This window comes from Arachis hypogaea, chromosome 3 (assembly GCF_003086295.3).
Source record: "Arachis hypogaea cultivar Tifrunner chromosome 3, arahy.Tifrunner.gnm2.J5K5, whole genome shotgun sequence".
NCBI classification, from domain to species: Eukaryota; Viridiplantae; Streptophyta; class Magnoliopsida; order Fabales; family Fabaceae; genus Arachis; species Arachis hypogaea.
The window spans coordinates 101,668,613-101,691,580 of NC_092038.1; positions in this window are offsets into that span (position 1 = coordinate 101,668,613).

Below are 22,968 nucleotides of genomic sequence, written 5' to 3' on the forward strand. Positions count from 1 at the left end.
GTTCTAAGATATATTGCTGTGGCATCTCATTTCTCTTGGATAGATTTCCAGTCCTTTGACACTCATTGCAGCTCCTTATTAGTTCCTTAGCATCCTTGAAGATAGTGGGCCAGAAGAACCCACATTGCAGTACCTTTGCTGCAGTTCTTTCTCCTCCAAAATAACCTCTATAACTAGAACTATGGCAACTCCATAGGACCTATCGTCCTTCTTCTTCTGAAATGCACCTTCTGAGAATTCCATCTGAGCACTTCTTGAAGAGATATGGCTCATCCCAAATGAAATATTTAGCATCATTGATGAGTTTTCTTCTTTTATATTTGTTGATTCCAGGAGGCAAGTCACTAGCTGCCTTAAAATTAGCAATATCTGCAAACTAGGGTGCCTTGTGAACCAACATTAACTGCTCATTTGGGAAGAACTCATTTACACTTGTATCATGTGTAGCACCTTCCTCACAAGGGATCTTGGATAGATAATCTGCTACCTTATTCTCCACACCCTTTTTGTCTCTAATCTCAATGTTGAATTCCTGCAACAATAATATCCATCTGATTAGTCTTGGTTTTGACTCCTGTTTGGCAAATAGATATTTGAGTGTTGTGTGATCAGTGAAAATAATAACTTTAGAGCCAATGAGATATGATCTAAATTTGTCAAATGCAAAAACTATTGCCAGCAACTCCTTTTCGGTAGTGGTATAATTTCGTTGAGTGTAATTGGGGACCTTGCTGGCATAGTATATGTGATGAGCGGATAATTTGTACGCTTTTTGGCATTGTTTTTAGTATGTTTTTAGTATGATCTAGTTAGTTTTTAGTATATTTTTATTAGTTTTTAGTTAAAATTCACTTTTCTGGGCTTTACTATGAGTTTGTGTGTTTTTCTGTGATTTCAGGTATTTTCTGGCTGAAATTGAGGGACCTGAGCAAAAATCTGATTCAGAGACTAAAAAGGACTGCAGATGCTATTGGATTCTGACCTCCCTGCACTCGAAGTGGATTTTCTGGAGCTACAGAGGCCCAATTGGCGCGCTCTCAACGGCGTTAGAAAGTAGACATCCTGGGCTTTCCAGCAATATATGATAGTCTATACTTTGTCCAAGATTTGATGGCCCAAACCGGCGTTCAAAGTCACCCTCAGAATTCCCAGCGTTAAACGCCGGAACTGGCACAAGGATGGGAGTTAAACGCCCAAACTGGCATAAAAGCTGGCGTTTAACTCCAAGAAGAGTCTCTACACGAAAATGCTTCAATGCTCAGCCCAAGCACACACCAAGTGGGCCCGGAAGTGGATTTTTATGTCATTTACTCATCTCTGTAAACCCTAGGCTACTAGTTCTCTATAAGTAGGGCCTTTTACTATTGTATTGAGATATCGGGGTAGTTATCTTTGTTCTGATGCTATCTTAGATCATTGGGAGGCTGGCCATTCGGCCATGCCTAGACCTTGTTCTTATGTGTTTTCAACGGTGGAGTTTCTACACACCATAGATTAAGGTGTGGAGCTCTGCTGTACCTCGAGTATTAATGCAATTACTATTGTTCTTTTATTCAATTCCGCTTGTTCTTGTTCTAAGATATCACTTGTTCTTCAACTTGATGAATGTGATGATCCGTGACACTCATCATCATTCTCACCTATGAACGTGTGCCTGACAACCACCTACGTTCTACCTTAGATTGGGTGGATATCTCTTGGATTCCTGATACACGACGCATGGTTGATCGCCTGACAACCGAGCGCTCGCCTGACAACTGAGCCAGCCATTCCGTGAGATCAGAGTCTTCGTGGTATAGGCTAGAACTGATGGCGGCATTCAAGAGAATCCGGAAGGTCTAACCTTGTCTGTGGTATTCTGAGTAGGATTCAATGATTGAATGACTGTGACGAGCTTCAAACTCCTGAAGGCGGGGCGTTAGTGACAGACGCAAAAGAATCACTGGATTCTATTCTGGCCTGATTGAGAACCGACAGATGGATAGCCGTGCCGTGACAGGGTGCGTTGAACATTTCCACTGAGAGGATGGGAGGTAGCCACTGACAACGGTGAAACCCTTGCATAAGCTTGCCATGGAAAGGAGTAAGAAGGATTGGATGAAGACAGTAGGAAAGCAGAGAGACGGAAGGGACAAGCATCTTCATACGCTTATCTGAAATTTCCACCAATGAATTACATAAGTATCTCTATCTTTATCTTTATGTTTCATTTGTATATCACCCATATCCATTTGAGTTTGCCTGACTAAGCTTTACAAGGTAACCATAACTTGCTTCATACCAACAATCTCTGTGGGATCGACCCTTACTCGCGTAAGGTTTATTACTTGGACGACCCAGTACACTTGCTGGTTAGTTGTGCGAAGTTGTGTTTATGCCATGGTATTGAACACCAAGTTTTTGGATTCATTACCGAGGATTATTTGATTTGTGAAAAGTATTGATCACAATTTCGTGCACCATGTTTTTGGCGCCGTTGCCGGGGATTGTTGAGTTTGGACAACTGACGGTTCATCTTGTTGCTTAGATTAGGTATTTTTTTTCAGAGTTCTTAAGAATGAATTCTAGAGTTTCATGATGATCTGTTGAAGTCTGGCTGGCTGTGAAGCCATGTCTAATTTTATTGGACCGAGGTTTCAACTCATCATCACAAGAGCATGTTGATTTCTATCAATCTTGCTATTGGAGCAGTGATCTGCTAAGGCTTGGCTGGCCATTGGCCATGTCTAGTGTTTTGGATCGAAGCTTTCTTTGAAAGCTTGGCTGGCTGTGAAGCCATGTCTAATTCCTGGACCGGAGTCTTAGACTAAACATTGCATGATTCCTGGAATTCTCATTAAGAATTTTGATACCTTTATTTTCTTTTTCCACTTAATTTTCGAAAAATCCAAAAAAATATTTACAAAATCATAAAAACCAAAAATATTTTATGTTTCTTGATTGAGTCTAGAGTCTCATTTTAAGTTTGGTGTCAATTGCATGTTTATGTTCTTTGTGCCTTCATTACTCTGATCTTTAAATTCTCTTGACTTGAGTGTTTGTGTTTCTCATATGCATTCTCATTTGGTTAGTGTCAGTAGTATACAAACTGCTAAGTTTGGTGTCTTGCATGCATTGTTATTTAGTTGCATTTTGATTTTTCCTCTTTATTAAAAATCCAAAAATATTTTTAATTTGTGTCTTTTCAAGTCAATAATACAAAGAATTGAAGATTCAGAACATACTGCAGAGGAATTACACAGAAAAAGCTGGGCGTTCAAAATGCCCAGTGAAGAAGACAGACTGGCGTTTAAACGCCAGCCAGGGTGCCTGGCTGGGCGTTTAATGCCCAAAAGGGTAGAGTTTTGGGCGTTAAACGCCAGAATGTGCACCATTCTGGGCGTTTAACGCCAGGATGGCACAAGAGGGAAGATTCTGTTTTCAGTTCAAAATTTTTTTCAAGTTTTCAATATTTTTCAAAATCAAATCTTTTTCAAATCAAATCTTTTCAATCAAATCTTTTTCAAAATCAATTTCTTTCTATTTTCAAAGATACTTGCTATCAATTAATGATTTGATTCAACATTTCAAGTATGTTGCCTTTTCTGTTGAGAAAGGTCTAATGTTTGGATCATATCTTTTCTTGATAGCCAAGTCATTAATTTTTAAAATCAAATTTTTTTGAAAATGTTTTTCAAATCATATCTTCTCAATCACATCTTTTTAAAACCAATCATATCTTCTTAACCACATCTTTTTCAAAATAGTTTTCAATCAAATCTTTTTGATTTCTAATTTCAAATTCTTTTTCAAAAATCACTTGATTTCTTTTCCACTCTTAGTTTTCGAAAATCAATTAGTGTTTTTCAAAATGTTTTCAAAATCCTTTACTTAATTTTCGAATACTACTTCCCTTCTTCTCACATCCTTCTATTTATGGACTAACACTATTCCTTAATGCAAAATTCGAACTCCATCTCTCTTGATAAGTTCGAATTTTCTACCTCTGCCTTCTATTTTTCTTTTCCTCTGACACCTCAAGGAATCTCTATACTGTGACATAGAGGATTCCACATTTTCTTGTTCTCTTCTCTTTCTTATGAGCAGGAGCAAGGACAAAAGCATTCTTGTTGAGGCTGATCCTGAACCTGAAAGGACCTTGAAGCGAAAGCTAAGAGAAGCCAAGGCACAACTCTCTGTAGAGGACCTAACAGAAATCTTCAAAGAAGAAGAACCCATGGCAGCCGAAAACAACAATGCCAACAATGCAAGGAAGGTGCTGGGTGACTTTACTGCACCTACTCCCGACTTCTATGGGAGAAGCATCTCTATCCCTGCCATTGGAGCAAACAACTTTGAGCTTAAGCCTCAATTAGTTTCTCTAATGCAACAGAATTGCAAGTTCCATGGACTTCCATTGGAAGATCCTCATCAGTTCTTAGCTGAGTTCTTGCAAATCTATGACACTGTCAAGACTAATGGGGTTAACCCTGAGGTCTACAGACTTATGCTATTCCCTTTTGCTGTAAGAGACAGAGCTAGGACATGGTTGGATTCACAACCTAAAGAAAGCCTGAACTCTTGGGAAAAGCTAGTCAATGCCTTCTTGGCAAAGTTCTTTCCACCTCAAAAATTGAGTAAGCTTAGAGTGGAAGTCCAAACCTTCAGACAGAAGGAAGGAGAATCCCTCTATGAAACTTGGGAAAGATACAAACAATTAATCAGAAAGTGTCCCTCTGACATGCTTTCTGAATGGAGCATCATAGGTATTTTCTGTGATGGTCTGTCTGAACTGTCTAAGATGTCTTTGGATAGCTCTGCTGGAGGATCTCTTCATCTGAAGAAGATGCCTGCAGAAGCTCAAGAACTAATTGAAATGGTTGCAAATAACCAATTCATGTACACTTCTGAAAGGAATCCTGTGAACAATGGGACTAATCAGAAGAAAGGAGTTCTTGAGATTGACACTCTGAATGCCATATTGGCTCAGAACAAAATATTGACTCAACAAGTCAATATGATTTCTCAAAGTCTGTCTGGAATGCAAAATGCACCAAGCAGTACTAAGGAAGCTTCATCTGAAGAAGAAGCTTATGATCCTGAGAACCCTTCAATGGAAGAGGTGAATTACATGGGAGAACCCTATGGAAACACCTATAATCCTTCATGGAGAAATCATCCAAATCTCTCATGGAAGGATCAACAGAGACCTCAACAAGGTTTCAACAACAATAATGGTGGAAGAAACAGGTTTAGCAATAGCAAGCCTTTTCCATCATCTTCTCAGCAACAGACAAAGAGTTCTAAGCAGAACACCTCTGACTTAGCAACCATGGTCTCTGATCTAATCAAAACCACTCAAAGTTTCATGACTAAAACAAGGTCCTCCATTTGAAATTTGGAGGCACAAGTGGGTCAGCTGAGCAAGAAAATTACTGAACTCCCTCCTAGTACTCTCCCAAGCAATACAGAAGAAAATCCAAAAGGAGAGTGCAAAGCCATCAACATGGCCGAATTTGGAGAGGAGGAAGAGGCAGTGAACGCCACTGAGGAAGACCTCAATGGACGTCCACTGGCCTCCAATGAGTTTCCCAATGAGGAACCATGGGAATCTGAGACTCAAAATGAGACCATAGAGATTCCATTGGACTTACTTCTGCCATTCATGAGCTTTGATGAGTATTCTTCCTCTGAAGAGGATGAGTATGTCACTAAAGAGCAAGTTGCTAAATACCTTGGAGCAATCGTGAAGCTAAATGACAAGTTATTTGGAAATGAGACTTGGGAGGATGAACCCCCTTTGCTCACCAAAGAACTGGATGACTTGTCTGGGCAGAAGCTGCCTCAAAAGAGACAGGATCCTGGGAAGTTTTCAATACCTTGTACCATAGGCACCATGACCTTCAAGAAGGCCTTGTGTGACCTAGGGTCAAGTGTAAACCTCATGCCTCTCTCTGTAATGGAGAAGCTAGGGATCTTTGAGGTGCAAGCTGCAAAAATCTCACTAGAGATGGCAGACAACTCAAGAAAACAAGCTTATGGACTTGTAGAGGATGTTCTGGTAAAAGTTGAAGACCATTACATCCCTGCTGATTTCATAGTCCTAGAGACTGGGAAGTGCATGGATGAATCCATCATCCTTGGCAGACCCTTCCCAGCCACAGCAAAGGCTGTGATTGATGTTGATAGAGGAGAATTGATCATTCAAGTGAATGGAGAATCCTTGGTGTTTAAGGCTCAAGGATATCCCTCTGTCACCATGGAGAGGAAGCATGAAGAGCTTCTCTCAAAATAGAGCCAAACAGAGCCCCCACAGTCAAACTCTAAGTTTGGTGTTGGGAGGCCACAACCAACTTCTAAGTTTGGTGTTGAACCCCCACATTCAAACTCTAAGTTTGGTGTTGGGAGGTTCCAACATTGCTCTGAGCATCTGTGAGGCTCCATGAGAGCCCTTTGTCAAGCTACTGACATTAAAGAAGCGCTTGCTGGGAGGCAACCCAATCTTATTATATTTTATCTATTTTCTTTTGTTATTTTATGTTTTCTGTAGGTTGATGATCATGAGAAGTCAAAAAATCAATTGAAAAAGCAAAAACAGAAAGAAAAACAGGAAGAAAAACAGCACACCCTGGAGGAAGAACCTACTGGCGTTTAAACACCAGTAAGGCTAGCAGATGGGCGTTTAACGCCCAGTCTGGCACCATTCTGGGCGTTTAACGCCAGAAAGGGGCACCAGACTGGCGTTAAACGCCAGAAAAGGCAAGCACTTGGCGTTAAATGCCAGAAATGGGCACCAGCCCGGCGTTTAACGCCAGAATTGGCTCAAAACGCATTTTTGCATGACATTTGGTGCAGGAATGACTTTTCCTTGACACCTCAGGATCTGTGGACCCCACAGGATCCCCACCTACCCCACCACTCTCTCTCTTCTTCACCCATTCACCAATCACCTCAACACCTCTTCCCCAAAAAACCCTTCACCTATCAAATCCCATCTTTCTCTTCACCACTCACATCTATCCTTCATAAAACCCCACCTACCTCACCCTTCAAATTCAAACCACTTTCCCTCCCAAATCCACCCATACATGACCGAACCATGAGCCCCCTCACTCCTATATAAACCCATCTTCACTCCTTCATTTTCACACAACCTAAACACCACTTCTCCCCCTTTTTGGCCGAATACAAAGCCATTCCATTCTTTCTCATTTCTTCTTCTTCTACTCTCTTCTTTCTTCTTTTGCTCGAGGACGAGCAAACCTTTTAAGTTTGGTGTGGTAAAAGCATTGCTTTTTGTTTTTCCATAACCATTTATGGCATCCAAGGCCGGAGAAACCTCTAGAAAGAGGAAAGGGAAGGCAAAAGCTTCTACCTCCGAGTCATGGGAGATGGAGAGATTCATCTCAAGGGTGCATCAAGACCACTTCTATGAAGTTGTGGCCTTGAAGAAGGTGATCCCCGAGGTCCCTTTCAAACTCAAAAAGAGTGAATATCCGGAGATCCGACATGAGATCCGAAGAAGAGGTTGGGAAGTTCTTACCAACCCCATTCAACAAGTCGGAATCTTAATGGTTCAAGAGTTCTATGCCAATGCATGGATCACCAAGAACCATGATCAAAGTGTGAACCAGGACCCGAAGAATTGGCTTACTATGGTTCGGGGGAAATACTTGGATTTTAGTCCGGAAAATGTAAGGTTGGCATTCAACTTGCCTATGATGCAAGGAGATGAACATCCTTACACTAGAAGGGTCAACTTTGATCAAAGGTTGGACAAAGTCCTCACAGTCATATGTGAAGAGGGCGCCCAATGGAAGAGAGATTCAAGAGGGAAGCCGGTTCAACTGAGAAGGCATGACCTCAAGCCTGTGGCTAGGGGATGGTTGGAGTTCATCCAACGCTCAATCATTCCCACTAGCAACCGGTCCGAAGTTACTATAGACCGAGCTATCATGATTCATAGCATCATGATTGGAGAAGAAATAGAAGTTCATGAGGTTATATCCCAAGAACTTTATAAGGTGGCGGACAAGTCCTCTACCTTGGCAAGGTTAGCCTTTCCTCATCTCATTTGTCACCTTTGTTATTCAGTTGGAGTTGACATAGAGGGAGACATCCCCATTGATGAGGACAAGCCCATCACTAAGAAGAGGATGGAGCAAACAAGAGACCCCTCTCATCATCAAATCCCTGAGATGCCTCAAGGGATGCACTTTCCTCCACAAAACTATTGGGAGCAACTAAACACCTCCCTAGGAGAATTGAGTTCCAACATGGGACAACTAAAGGTGGAGCACCAAGAACATTCCATTCTCCTCCATGAAATAAGAGAAGATCAAAGAATCATGAGAGAGGAGCAGCAAAGACAAGGAAGAGACATTGAGGAGCTCAAGCACTCCATAGGATCTTCAAGAGGAAGAACAAGCCGCCATCACTAAGGTGGACCCGTTCTTTAATTTCCTTGTTCTTTATTTTCTGTTTTTCGAATTTTTAGTACTTATGTTTATCTATGTTTGTGTCTTGTGATCATTAGTGTTTTATTGTCTATGCCTTAAAGTTATGAATGTCCTATGAATCCATCACCTTTCTTGAATGAAAAATGTTCTTAATTGAAAAAGAGAAGAATTGCATGAATTTTGAATTTTATAACAGTTTAAATTATTTTGATGTGGTGGCAATACTTTTGCTTTCTGAATGTATGCTTGAACAGTGCATATGTCTTTTGAATTTGTGGTTCATGAATGTTGGCTCTTGAAAGAATGATGAAAAAGGAGACATGTTACTGAGGATCTGAAAAATCATAAAAATGATTCTTGAAGCAAGAAAAAGCAATGAATACAAAAAAAAATCGAAAAAAAGAGAAAGAAAAAGAAAGAGAAAAAGAAAAAAAAGAGAGAAAAAGAAAGAAATAAAGTTGTGATCCAAGGCAAAAAGAGTGTGCTTAAGAACCCTGGACACCTCTAATTGGGGACTCTAGCAAAGCTGAGTCACAATCTGAAAAGGTTCACCCAATTATGTGTCTGTGGCATGTATGTATCCGGTGGTAATACTGGAAGACAGAGTGCTTTGGGCCACGGCCAAGACTCAAGAAGTAGCTATGCTCAAGAATCATCATACTTAACTAGGAGAATCAATGACATTATCTGGATTCTGAGTTCCTAAAGAAGCCAATCATTCTGAATTTCAAAGGATAGAGTGAGATGCCAAAACTATTCAGAGGCAAAAAGCTAAAAGCCCCGCTCATCTAATTAATACTGATCTTCATAGATGTTTTTGGAATTCATTGCATATTCTCTTCTTTTTATCTTATTTGATTCTCAGTTGCTTGAGGACAAGCAACAATTTAAGTTTGGTGTTGTGATGAGCGGATAATTTGTACGCTTTTTGGCATTGTTTTTAGTATGTTTTTAGTATGATCTAGTTAGTTTTTAGTATATTTTTATTAGTTTTTAGTTAAAATTCACTTTTCTGGGCTTTGCTATGAGTTTGTGTGTTTTTCTGTGATTTCAGGTATTTTCTGGCTGAAATTGAGGGACCTGAGCAAAAATCTGATTCAGAGACTAAAAAGGACTGCAGATGCTATTGGATTCTGACCTCCCTGCACTCGAAGTGGATTTTCTGGAGCTACCGAAGCCTAATTGGCGCGCTCTCAACGGCGTTGGAAAGTAGACATCCTGGGCTTTCCAACAATATATGATAGTCCATACTTTGCCCAAGATTTGATGGCCCAAACCGGCGTTCAAAGTCACCCTCAGAATTCCCAGCGTTAAACGCCGGAACTGGCACAAGGATGGGAGTTAAACGCCCAAACTGGCATAAAAGCTGGCGTTTAACTCCAAGAAGAGTCTCTACACGAAAATGCTTCAATGCTCAGCCCAAGCACACACCAAGTGGGCCCGGAAGTGGATTTTTATGTCATTTACTCATCTCTGTAAACCCTAGGCTACTAGTTCTCTATAAGTAGGACCTTTTACTATTGTATTGAGTTATCGGGGTAGTTATCTTTGTTTTGATGCTATCTTAGATCATTGGGAGGCTGGCCATTCGGCCATGCCTAGACCTTGTTCTTATGTATTTTCAACGGTGGAGTTTCTACACACCATAGATTAAGGTGTGGAGCTCTGCTGTACCTCGAGTATTAATGCAATTACTATTGTTCTTCTATTCAATTCCGCTTGTTCTTGTTCTAAGATATCACTTGTTCTTCAACTTGATGAATGTGATGATCCGTGACACTCATCATCATTCTCACCTATGAACGCGTGCCTGACAACCACCTACGTTCTACCTTAGATTGGGTGGATATCTCTTGGATTCCTGAAACACGACGCATGGTTGATCGCCTGACAGCCGAGCGCTTGCCTGACAACCGAGCCAGCCATTCCGTGAGATCAGAGTCTTCGTGGTATAGGCTAGAACTGATGGCGGCATTCAAGAGAATCCGGAAGGTCTAACCTTGTCTGTGGTATTCTGAGTAGGATTCAATGATTGAATGACTGTGACGAGCTTCAAACTCCTGAAGGCGGGGCGTTAGTGACAGACGCAAAAGAATCACTGGATTCTATTCCGGCCTGATTGAGAACCGACAGATGGATAGCCGTGCCGTGACAGGATGCGTTGAACATTTCCACTAAGAGGATGGGAGGTAGCCACTGACAACGGTGAAACCCTTGCATAAGCTTGCCATGGAAAGGAGTAAGAAGGATTGGATGAAGACAGTAGGAAAGCAGAGAGACGGAAGGGACAAGCATCTTCATACGCTTATCTGAAATTCCCACCAATGAATTACATAAGTATCTCTATCTTTATCTTTATGTTTCATTCGTATATCACCCATATCCATTTGAGTTTGCCTGACTAAGATTTACAACGTGACCATAGCTTGCTTCATATCAACAATCTCTGTGGGATCGACCCTTACTCGCGTAAGGTTTATTACTTGGACGACCCAGTACACTTGCTGGTTAGTTGTGCGAAGTTGTGTTTATGCCATGGTATTGAACACCAAGTTTTTGGATTCATTACCGGGGATTATTTGATTTGTGAAAAGTATTGATCACAATTTCGTGCACCAATATGACATGCACCAAATTTTCTTTTCTCTGTCCTAACACTGGCCCAACTACAAAATCAGATGCATCACACATCAGTTCGAATGGCAAATTCCAATCAGGTGGGGTGATAATAGGAGCTGAGGATAGCTTATTTTTCAAGTTTTCAAATGCAAGCATGCACTTCTCATCAAAGATAAATGGTGTATCAGACATAAGGAGATTGCTTAAGGGCTTGGCTATCTTTGAAAAATCTTTAATAAATCTTATGTAGAAGCCAACATGCCCCAAAAAGCTTCTAATTTCCTTGACATCACTTGGTGGAGGTAATTTTTCAATTAGCTCCACCTTAGCTCTGTCCACCTCAATACCTTGGTTAGAAACTTTATGGCCAAGGACTATTCCATCTGTTACCATAAAGTGGCATTTTTCCCAATTCAAGACCAAATTGGTCTCTTGACATCTTTTTAATACCAAGGCAAGATGATTTAGGCAATTAGGAAAGGAATCTCCGAATACTGAAAATTCATCCATGAAAACTTCAATGAACTTCTCTATCATATCCGAGAAAATGGAAAGCATGCAGCGTTAAAAAGTTGCAGGTGCATTACATAGCCCAAATGGCATGCACCTATAGGCAAACACTCCATATGGGCAAGTGATAAACCACTATTTTATGGCATCGTGTGTACGCATAATACTCGCACGATGCTCGAACAAAAATATTTTCATTCTGGTTTGGCATCATGGGTATACACGATACTTGCACGATGCTTGCACAAAAATATTTTCACTCTGGTTTTGGATCGTGCGTACACATGATAGTTGCATGATGCTTGTACAAAAACATTTTCATTTTGGTTTGGCATCGTGCGTACGCATGCTTCATGCGTACGCATGATATGGCAAGTTTTGGAGAATGATGTGTACACATGGGTCATGCGTACGCATGATTGCACTTAGCAATCTTTGTTCTTTTTCATCAAATTAAACATTGTGAGCACATAACAAACAACCAAAACAATGTCAAACACTTCCAAATCTTAATTTCACTAAGAAAATCTAAGAAATGCAACTAAGACGAAATAGAAAACTTGTAATGAACTATATACAAAGAGGAAAACTAGAAGATCATATCATGGTGGGGGTGTCTTTCACCCAACACTTTTCTTTAATGTCCTTAAGTTTAATGGGCATGAAGCTCAATCCTTTGCACTGGGTCGATCTTCCAAGAGGAGCACCTCAAATTCCTTGTTGTTCTTAGGTTGGCATAGTGGTATAGCTTGAGTCGATAACCATACGCCCTAAAGGTATTCTCATTTGATGGATAACGCAGATGAACCACACAAATAGGACTTAACCTTTCCCACTTTGTATGGGCCATCCTACCTTGATCTTAGCTTTTCTGGCATTAACCTCAACCTTGAATTATAAAGTAACACCAAATCACCACTTCTGAATTGCTTTTGTCAGATGTTCTGATCATGTACTGCATTGGTTTTCTCATTATAGATCCTGGAATTCTCATGTGCCTCTAGTCTTAGGCATTCTAGTTCCTCCAATTACAATTTTCTCTCCACACTTGCCTTCTACATGCCCATATTGCACTCTTTTACCACCCAGTAGGCCTTGTGCTCAATTTCAACAAAAAGATGGTAACCTTTACCATAAATCAACCGAAACGAGCTCATTCTGATTGATGTCTTGTATGCAGTTTGGTAGGCCCACAATGCATCTCCTAGCCTTGCACTCTAATTTTTCCTTTGTGGTTTTGCCTTCTTTTCCAGAATCCTCTTGATTTCACAGTTTGAAACCTCAACTTGGCCATTTATATGAGGTTGACAAGTAGTAGCAACTTTATGAATCACACCATACTTCCTCATCAATGCCTCCAACTTCCTATTACAAAAATGAGTTCTTTGGTCACTCACGATTGCTCGTGGCAACCCATAACGACAAATGAGGTTGTTCCTCACAAAGGAAACAACCGTGTTTGTAAGAACCGGAGTTTTACGTAAAACTGCTTTAATAAAATAATAACTTTAAATGGCCCGGGATTGGTTCAAAAATAGAGAAATGATATTTTGAAGCTAAAAAGGTGAAATTTGAATTCAATGAATTTTTTCTAAGTTGGAAAATGTAACTTTTGCGAAATAATTTTGTAAAAATGTGTACTGGTGCTTAAGTCGGTAGTGTTGGCTTTAGTCTAATCGGTACCATATTTTAAGAAAAATAATATTTCAAAAATTGAATTTATTGTTTTAAAAGGACAAAAATAATTTAGAATTAAAAACTGGACCCTAATCTTAAAGATTTTAGCCCAAAGTGGGCCAAACGGACCTAAAACACTAACGAGTTGGACCGGACCTATGTTGGGCCCAAGCCCAACATATATAAGATCTTTAATGAGGATTTATATCCTCATTTTAGCACCAAAGAGAGAGAGAGAGAGAAACGCGGATTGAGAGAGAGGGGAGGGTGGTACTATTCATTACCATCTTCCGGGAGCCATAACTTGAGCTACGGAACTCAGATTGACGAGCCATTTGTAGTCACATGAAGCTCTCGTCGAGGTCTTCGTTTCTAGCTGGCCATTTTTGGTAACAGATTACAAGTTCCAGTTTCTTGCCCTAGCTTTTGTTCCTTTTTTGTTACAATTTTTGAATAGATTTTGTGATTTTGTTTGTTTAGGAGTGATCTAGCATTGGTATATTGTTAGGTTTTGTCCCTAATCTTGTTGGATAAGGTAAAGTCTCACTAAACCCTTGTGTTTATTTATGATTTAATTACTCTGCAGGTCCCTATAGTTTCACCGAATTTTCAATTAGGTCCCTATACTTTTTTCTTATTAATTGGTTCCCTATACGTTAAATTTCTTTTCAATTAAGTCCCTACCTTGAGAATAAAATTTAAGATAATCGAATATTCTTGGTAAAAAATGAAATTCTCTTTTTTGAGATAAGGAACCTCATTTAAGACACTTCTATATTTCAAAAATTACAAAAGACCCTTTTCATTTCACCCCCACAAACGCATCCCTACCCCTAACCTCTTCACCGAGCTCTTTTCGGATCTGCCGCACGGTCCTGTCTCGCCGCGCCTCCACCTCTTGGCATCCCTCTCGTGCCTCATCCCTTGTATTCTGCTTGTTCTCTCATTTCTAGTGTGCTAAACTGCTCGTATTCTGCTCGCCGCATGGTGTACGAAATTGTAATGCCAATATCAAAATCAAGATTTCTTATAATTTCGTACCACTAACCAGCAAGTGCACTGGGTCGTCCAAGTAATACCTTACGTGAGTAAAGGTTGATCCCACGGAGATTATTGGTTTGAAGCAAGCTATGTTTATTTTATTATTCTTAGTCAGGATATCAATTATAATTATCAGTTTTAATTATTAAAAAAATAAAAGAGTGTGAAATAATTACTTGTTGTGCAGTAATGGAGAATATGTTGGGGTTTTGGAGATGCTTTGTCCTCTGAATCCCTGCAACATAATGCTTACTTACTTTCATAAATTCAAGGCTCCTTCCATGGCAAGCTGTATGTAAGGAATCACCATTGTCAATGGCTACTTCCCATTCTCTCAGTGAAAATGGTCCAAATGCTCTGTCACAGCACGACTAATCATTTGTTGGTTCTCGATCATGTCGGAATAAGATCCATTGATCCTTTTGCGTTTGTCATCATGCCCAACACTCGCGAGTTTGAAGCTCGTCACAGCCATCCAATCCCAGAATCCTACTCGGAATACCACAGACAAGGTTTAGACTTTCCGGATTCTCATGAATGCCGCCATCAATCTAGCTTATACCACGAAGATTCTGATTAAGGAATCTAAGAGATACTCATTCAATCTAATGTAGAACAGAGGTGGTTGTCAGGCACACGTTCATGGATTGAGGAAGGTGATGAGTGTCACGGATCATCACCTTCTCCATAATTAAGTGCGAATGAACATCTTAGATAGGAACACGCATGTTTGAAAGGAAAACAGAAATAATTGCATTAATTCATCGAGACGCTGTAGAGCTCCTCACCCCCAACAATGGAGTTTAGAGACTCATGCCGTCAAAGAGTATAAAATTCAGATCTAAAAATGTCATGAGATACAAAATAAATCTCTAAAAGTTGTTTAAATACTAAACTAGTAACCTAGGTTTATAGAAAATGAGTAAACTAAGATAATTGGTGCAGAGATCCACTTCTAGGGCCCACTTGGTGTGTGCCGGGGCTGAGACTTAAGCTTCTCACGTGCCTGGGCTGTTTCTGGAGTTGAACGCCAGGTTGTCACGCATTTTTGGCGTTCAACTCTGGTCCATAACGTGTCTCTGGCGCTGAACGCCAGACTACAACATGGAACTGGCGTTGAACGCCAGTTTACATCATCTATCTTCGCGCAAAGTATGGACTATTATATATTGCTGGAAAGCCCTGGATGTCTACTTTCCAACCCAATTGAGAGCGCGCCAATTGGACTCTTGTAGCTCCAAAAAATCTATTCCGAGTGCAGGGAGGTCAGAATCCAACAGCATCAGCAGTCCTTTTTCAGCCTAAATCAGATTTTTGCTCAGCTCCCTCAATTTGAGCCAGAAAATACCTGAAATCACAGAAAAACACACAAACTCATAGTAAAGTCTAGAAATATGATTTTTGCCTAAAAACTAATAATATTCTACTAAAAACTAATTAAAACATACTAAAATCTACATGTAATTACCCCCAAAAAGCGTATAAAATATCCGCTCATCACAACACCAAACTTAAACTGTTGCTTGTCCCCAAGTAACTAGACAAATAAAATAGGATAAAAAGAAATTAAGAAGCAATAATATCTCGGAGTTTTAAGTGAAGCCCAGATTCTAATTAGATGAGCGGGGCTAGTAGCTTTTTGCCTCCAAACAGTTTTGACATCTCACTTTATCCTTTGAAATTCAGAATGGTTGGCATCCATAGGAACTCAGAGTTCAGATAGTGTTATTAATTCTCCTAGTTTAGCATGTTGATTCTTGAACACAGCTACTTTTATGAGTCTTGGCCGTGGCCCTAAGCACTTTGTTTTCCAGTATTACCACCGGATACATAAATGCCACAGACACATAACTGGGTGAACCTTTTCAGATTGTGACTTAGCTTTGCTAAAGTCCCCAATTGGAGGTGTCCAGAGCTCTTAAGCACACTCTTTTTGCTTTGGATCACGACTTTAACCACTCAGTCTCAAGTTCTTCACTTAGACCTACATGCCACAAGCACATGGTTAGGGATAGCTTGGTTTAGCCACTTAGGCCTGGATTTTATTTCCTTGGGCCCTCCTATCCATTGATGCTCAACGCCTTGTGAAGGTTGTGGTAGGCTTAGAGAAGGGGGGTTGAATCTATGCCTTCCTTTTCAGTTGCTGTTTTGACCCTCTTTTTGCAAAGTTACAAATCTGATTCTGTTTGAACTTAGCAGCGGAAATTTATGAGACAATTTACTTTTGTCTCATGAATATCAGAAAACAGAACATGACAGAGAAGAAAAGGTAACATCAGCATATATCCTAGTTCGGTTGCTTTGTGCTATGCAACCTACATCCAGTCTCCTCCACAACTTTGGAAGAATTTCACTATAGTTAACAGTATTACATACACCAATTTCACACTCAAGTTCTAACCTAACTTGACATTGGCTATGCTAACACCTAACTATTTACTCTTAGTGACTAAGAAAGGGATACCAAACAGGTACAAGATACAAGACACTTAACCAACCTAAAGAAATCAGAAAATAACTCTAGGCTTTTCTCTCAAGTGTATCACTCAGCCTTTTTCCACTCATGGCTTTTACTTGAGCATTCTCACAATGCCTTTTCTCACAAGAAATTACAGAAAGATAAACTTGGAAAAGTACATTACAATCAGTAAAACATGAAGGAGATTGACTTCATCAACAGCCTCTGTGCTATGCGAAAAACCAGATTAGCAAGCCTCTGATTCAGTTCTTCATACTGGCGGAATGCACCTTTGAATAGGTTACACTATCCAGTTAGTAGAACTTCTTCAAAGAGCTTTCTCAGAACAAACACCTCAAGTTCACTGGTTATCTCTCCTTTTTTTTTTCGAATGAGCAGCAAGCTTCTTTTATCTCCCTGCATGTTGCTCGGTTCTGCTTCCAAGGTCAACACCTTGAGCCATGAGCTTCACCAACCCACTGTTTCACTTTTTCCCATTAATCCTCACAATGGGAACTTTGCTTCTGACTTCTCCAACTTGTCCGAAAGCCAAGAAGGAGTAACCGAAAATGTCTTCCAATGGTCAACCAAATCTGAACCATAGAGATGCAACTTGGTCCCCAAGAATCTCTTGTGACCGTGGATTTGTAGCAGTGAAGAACAGAGTTCAACTTTTTCTTTGAATGCCATTTTCGGATAGAACAGAGAGTAGGGAAGAAAGGTTGAAGATCTGATGCATGCAAGACAAGATGGATTACCTTTCTTAAGCTTGATTTGTATTAGATTTTCTGCTTTAGCTTCTGTGCTTCAAGCTTTAACCTTTCTCCTTTTTGCTTCTTTGGTGTTTAGTTTGGTGAAGAAGCTCTTTCTCTTTCTTACTTTTCTGAATGTTTGATTTGACTTGATTTGAGAGAGGGGAACGTTGCTTTGGTTGGAGCAATATGGTGGGAATTGAAAATCAAATCGGGCTTGGATCGGTTTGGTTTATGTAACCCGTTTGGCCCATCTGATTTCTTTGGCTTCTATCTTTTGCTTTTGTTTGGGCTTTACCCATCAGCCTTGCTATATTGTCTTTATACCATTTTGGGCTGCTTGGATGAATTTGGCCTGCAACATGAAATAAATAATTAGTATTATGCCATTAAAATTTGATCAACACTAATTATTTATTTTGCCCAAAAATAATGTTTGTCATCACTTAATTAATTTAGTTAATTTCTTAACTCAACAATCTCCCCCTTGATGACAAACATGATTTAAGCAATAATCAAAAGGAAGTGAATTTTAGTAAGGTTTAGAAAACTCCCTTTGATATTTTTCATTTGCTTTTATATTGCTCCCCCTTTCCTTTTCAGTATTAGCTCCCCCTGGATTTATGCTTTCCTCTTTGTCCCTGTTTCACATTATACTTAAAGAAAGCACAATAAAGGGCTATGTACAATATATCTTGTATAAGGAGTATCAACTTAGCAACATTACATAATCAGCCCAATCATCACGCTAATACCATCAAACAGATTCAGCATGTGAGAGCAAGTATTAATGCAGCAAAAATTCAACATGCAAACCTATCTTCCTATTGCTAAACATGCAAACCTATCTTATCCTATTGCTTCCTATTTGCTATTACTCCCCCTTTTGTCATCAAGGGTGGATAATAAAATAGAACAACAAAAAATCTTGTATCCTGCAGAAAAGGAGTTAGAGCACGGATCAAAGTACTAACTAAACTGTCAAAAGTGCAGCAATATTAAGAGTTATTACAGTCATCCAAAAAGAAACAGTTCAACTAGTTGCAAAAAAAATTAAATAGAGTTCATGAGATAAAAAGGCAGTTTTCATCCCAAAAAGAGAGCAGCAGCAGCAGTTTTCATGAGACAAATCTTAGGCATCAGAACCATCCCCCTCCGAAGCAGTTTCCTCTTCAACATCGGTGGCAAAGTCTTCATCATTATTAATGTTATCAATGAAGGTCATAAGCACAGCCACCCTATCCCTTGATTTCTTCAGAAAGTTCTCATGCTTGCTAGCTAGTTTCCTTTGCTCCTTGCTCATGGCAATAAAGTGATTTGATTGGGAGACAAACTCTTGAGCAACATCCTTAACCACATTTAGCAGAGCCGATTTCTTTCCGGTGGAGATGGACGTTCCCTCTGTGGAAGGAGCAGGAGAATCCTCAGGGACAAAATCATCATCTTCATCATCTAAGACAACTCTTTCAGATCTAGTGGGTCCTTTGTTCTGTTTCACTAAACCACCTCCCTTTAGATATGAATGTCTATTTTCATATTTCTCATTTGTCAAGTCAACACCAAAATACTCAAAAATACAAGTTAGAAACATGCCATAAGGAAGAGCTTTGTCCTTTTCACTTCTAACAGAATCAAACATGTATCTAACCATCAAATATGCAAATGAAATTTCAGTTTTGGTGAGAATGGCATATAAAACAAGAGTGTCAGTGTATGAAACCCTTTGATATGAACCACTTTGAGGAAGTATAATGTGGTTGACCATTCGGTGCAACTGAGCACGTTCATATCCTAGGGCTTTGTGTGTGGGTGTAATGCCATCTATTAAGGAAACATGTTCACAAATACTAGCCAGGGCATCATTGTAAGAAACACCAACTCCTTCATCCCACTTAACTGACGTGTATGCACAAGGCCCAACATCAGTATAATTCAAAGCTTCACTGATGGTCTCATTGTTTAAAATGATATCTCGGCCCTTGACATACGAATGAGCGGTGCCTTCATGATAGGTCATGTTTGCATAAAACTCTTTGACCAACAATGGATAAACAGGTTTTTTGATGTCAAAAAGGTGATTCCAGTTCAGAAAAATTAAGTTGTCAACAAAAGGAAAACCTTTTCTTTTCAAAGATGGCAGATCAGCGAGAAATGAAGAGCATAGGGTACGATACTGGATGACTCCCTCATAAAAATCATTATTCATGGCAGATTTGAATCTATAGGGATTATAGTTTGAATGAGCGGTCATAAAATGGGCTTTGTGATCAAATGGTCCAATTTATGGTTCTTTAACATTTTTGAGAGGGACTCGAGTGTTACCTCTCTGTAAACGCACAGGAACTGATCTTGCCCTGGGTTGTTGTGGCTCAGGAACAGGTTCCTCCATCGCCTGACGCTTCCCTTTGGATGAGGATGGCTTTGAAGAGCCGGGTTTTGAAGAGGCAGGTTTGGAAGGCGTCGCCTTTGGTGGTGGAGTTGGTTTGGCCGAGGCAGGGAACCTTGGAGTGTTCTTGGATCGAGCCATGGGGTCACAGTGAGGAGGAGAGGTAGGAGGAGAAGGAGAAGGAGAAGGGGTAAAGGTCCGGTCTTGAGAGCGAGTGGAAGGCTTTGTGGGTAGCTTGTAAATCTTCTCACGAGGAGCCCTTGTAGCAATGGTTTTCTTCCTCATTTGGTTAGTTTCAATCTTTTGAGGGAAGGCAAGCAGTAAAGTGAGTGGGAAGAAACCGAAGAGTGTGTGGAGAAGTTATGGAGGGAAGAGAGGGAGTGTTGGTAACCGTACCCAAAAGCAAATTTCCAAAACCATGCAACTGCATCACCATTTGAAAAGACTTGAAAAGACATGACCTCATAAAAGAAAGATTTGATTTGGTTTGAAAATTAATTTTAAATTTTCAAAGTCTTTGAAAAACAAATCACATTGAAAATCCCTTTTGGACAAAAATGAACGCACAGGCCACTAAAATTTTAACAAAAAATTTGTAACATTCATGTTTGGGCCTTGAAGTGATTTGGATTTAATGAACCACATTTGGACCACTCTTGATCTGAATATTTGAGTTGGCCCGGATTGAGTTTCACTTGAAACAAGCCTAGATCACGCTGACTTGAAGAAAATTTTCATAGCCTGCCCAGAATTGTCTCATACCTGTTCATGAGACAAAAAGCTCCAGCAAATACATCAGTACTTTTCAAATAAGGAATCATAACTCAAAATTCCTAGACAAGTCCTAAGCATGCAGAATCTATCCTCAGCTAATGGTTTTGTAAAAATATCTGCTAATTGCTCCTCTGATTTGACAAATTGAATGCAAATATCCCCTTTTTGGACATGTTCTCTTATTGAGTGAAATTTTACTTCAATATGCTTAGTTCTAGAGTGCAAAACTGGATTTTTAGAAATATTGATGGCACTCATATTATCACACATTAAGGGAATATTTTCAGCATTTAACTTGTAATCAGCAAGCTGTGTTTTTAACCATAAAAGCTGAGAACAACAAGAAGAAGCAGCTATATACTCAGCCTCTGCAGTGGATAAGGCCACTGTTGGTTGCTTCTTACTTGACCAAACATTTAAGGACTTTCCAAGGAAGCAACATAAACCAGAAGTGCTCCTTCTATCTATTCTGTCACCAGCAAAATCTGCATCACAATAACCAACTACAAAAAAATCATCAATCTTAGGATACCAAAGACCAAAATTGGATGTGCCATGAATATATCTAATGATCCTTTTAACCGTAGAAAGATGTGACTCTTTAGGTTTGGATTGGAACCTAGAACACAATCCAACACTTTGCACAATATCGGGTCTAGAGGAAGTTAGATACATAAGAGAACCTATCATCCCTCTATACCTAGTCTCATCAACATCTTTCTCAGTTTCTCCCTTATCTAATTTGGAATTAGGATGCATGGGAGTTCCCATGGGTTTGGCATTTTCCATACCAAATTTCTTAACTAATTCCTTGGCATACTTTTCTTGATGAATGAAAATACCGTTTTCAGTTTGTTTAATTTGCAGCCCAAGGAAAAAATTAAGTTCACCCATCATACTCATGTCAAATTCGCTTGTCATGAGCTTTCCAAATTCAGTACAAAGGGATTCATTTGCTGATCCAAAAATAATGTCATCAACATATATTTGGACTAAAATAAAAGAATCATTAGAGTTCTTGATAAATAGAGTTGTATCAGTGGTGCCTCTGTGAAAACCATTTTTCAAAAGAAAAGAGCTAAGTCTCTCATACCAAGCTCTAGGAGCTTGTCTTAAACCATAGAGAGCTTTAGAAAATTTAAAAACATGATTAGAATGCTCTTTATTTTCAAAATCAGGGGGCTGCTCCACATATACCTCTCTATCTATCACACCATTCAAAAATGCACATTTCACATCCATTTGGTATAGTTTAAAACCACAAAATGCAGCATAGGCTAAGAGAAGTCTTATGGCTTCCATTCGGGCAACAGGGGCAAAGGATTCATCAAAGTCTATTCCTTCTTCTTGGTCATATCCTTGTGCCACTAGTCTTGCCTTGTTTCTTGCAATGCTACCATCTTCTCCTAACTTGTTCCGAAATATCCACTTGGTGCCGGCCACTTTCTTTCCACTTGGCCTTGGAACCAAAGTCCACACTTGGTTCTTTTCAAACTCAAGAAGCTCATCCTCCATAGCTTTAACCCAAGAGGGGTCATTTAGTGCTTCCTTGACGTTTTGAGGCTCTATTTGTGAAAGAAGGGCAATGTTTGAACCTTCATTTGCCTTTCTAGTGGAAGACCTAGTTTGCACTCCATGAGAGACGTCCCCAATGACAAATTCCTCAGGATAATTCTTCAAGAATCTCCATTCACGAGGTTTGGTGGACTTGGATGCGAATTCAGTCACCAAGGGATTCTGTGAGCTACTGTCTGCAGAATTTCCTTCAGATTCATGAGACAAAATAGAATTGTCTCTTGATTTTTCAACATTTGCTGTTTCTGGTTCAGCTTGTCCAGAATTTTCTTTTTCATGATTCTGAGCTGTTTCATCCTCCATTTGAGCCTGATTTCCTGCATCACCATCTTCCAAAATGCTTTGCACCAAGTTAGTATTACAGAATGTAACATGTATGGACTCTTCAATAATTCTAGCATCTTGATGATAAACCCTATATGCTTTACTAGTTGTGGAATATCCTACAAATAAGCACTCATAAGCCTTTGGATCAAATTTTCCCAAATTTTCTTTGTTATTTAGAACAAAACATTTGCATCCAAAGATGTGCAAGTAATCTAAGTTTGGTGGGTAGCCTTTCCAAAGTTCATAAGGGGTTTTCTTTAAAAATTTCCTTATGATTGTTCTATTTAAAATGTGGCAAGCTGTGTTAACCGCTTCAGCCCAAAGGAATTTTGGAAAATTACTCTCACAAAGCATGGCTCTTGTCATCTCTTGTATGCTTCTATTTCTTCTTTCCACAACACCATTTTGTTG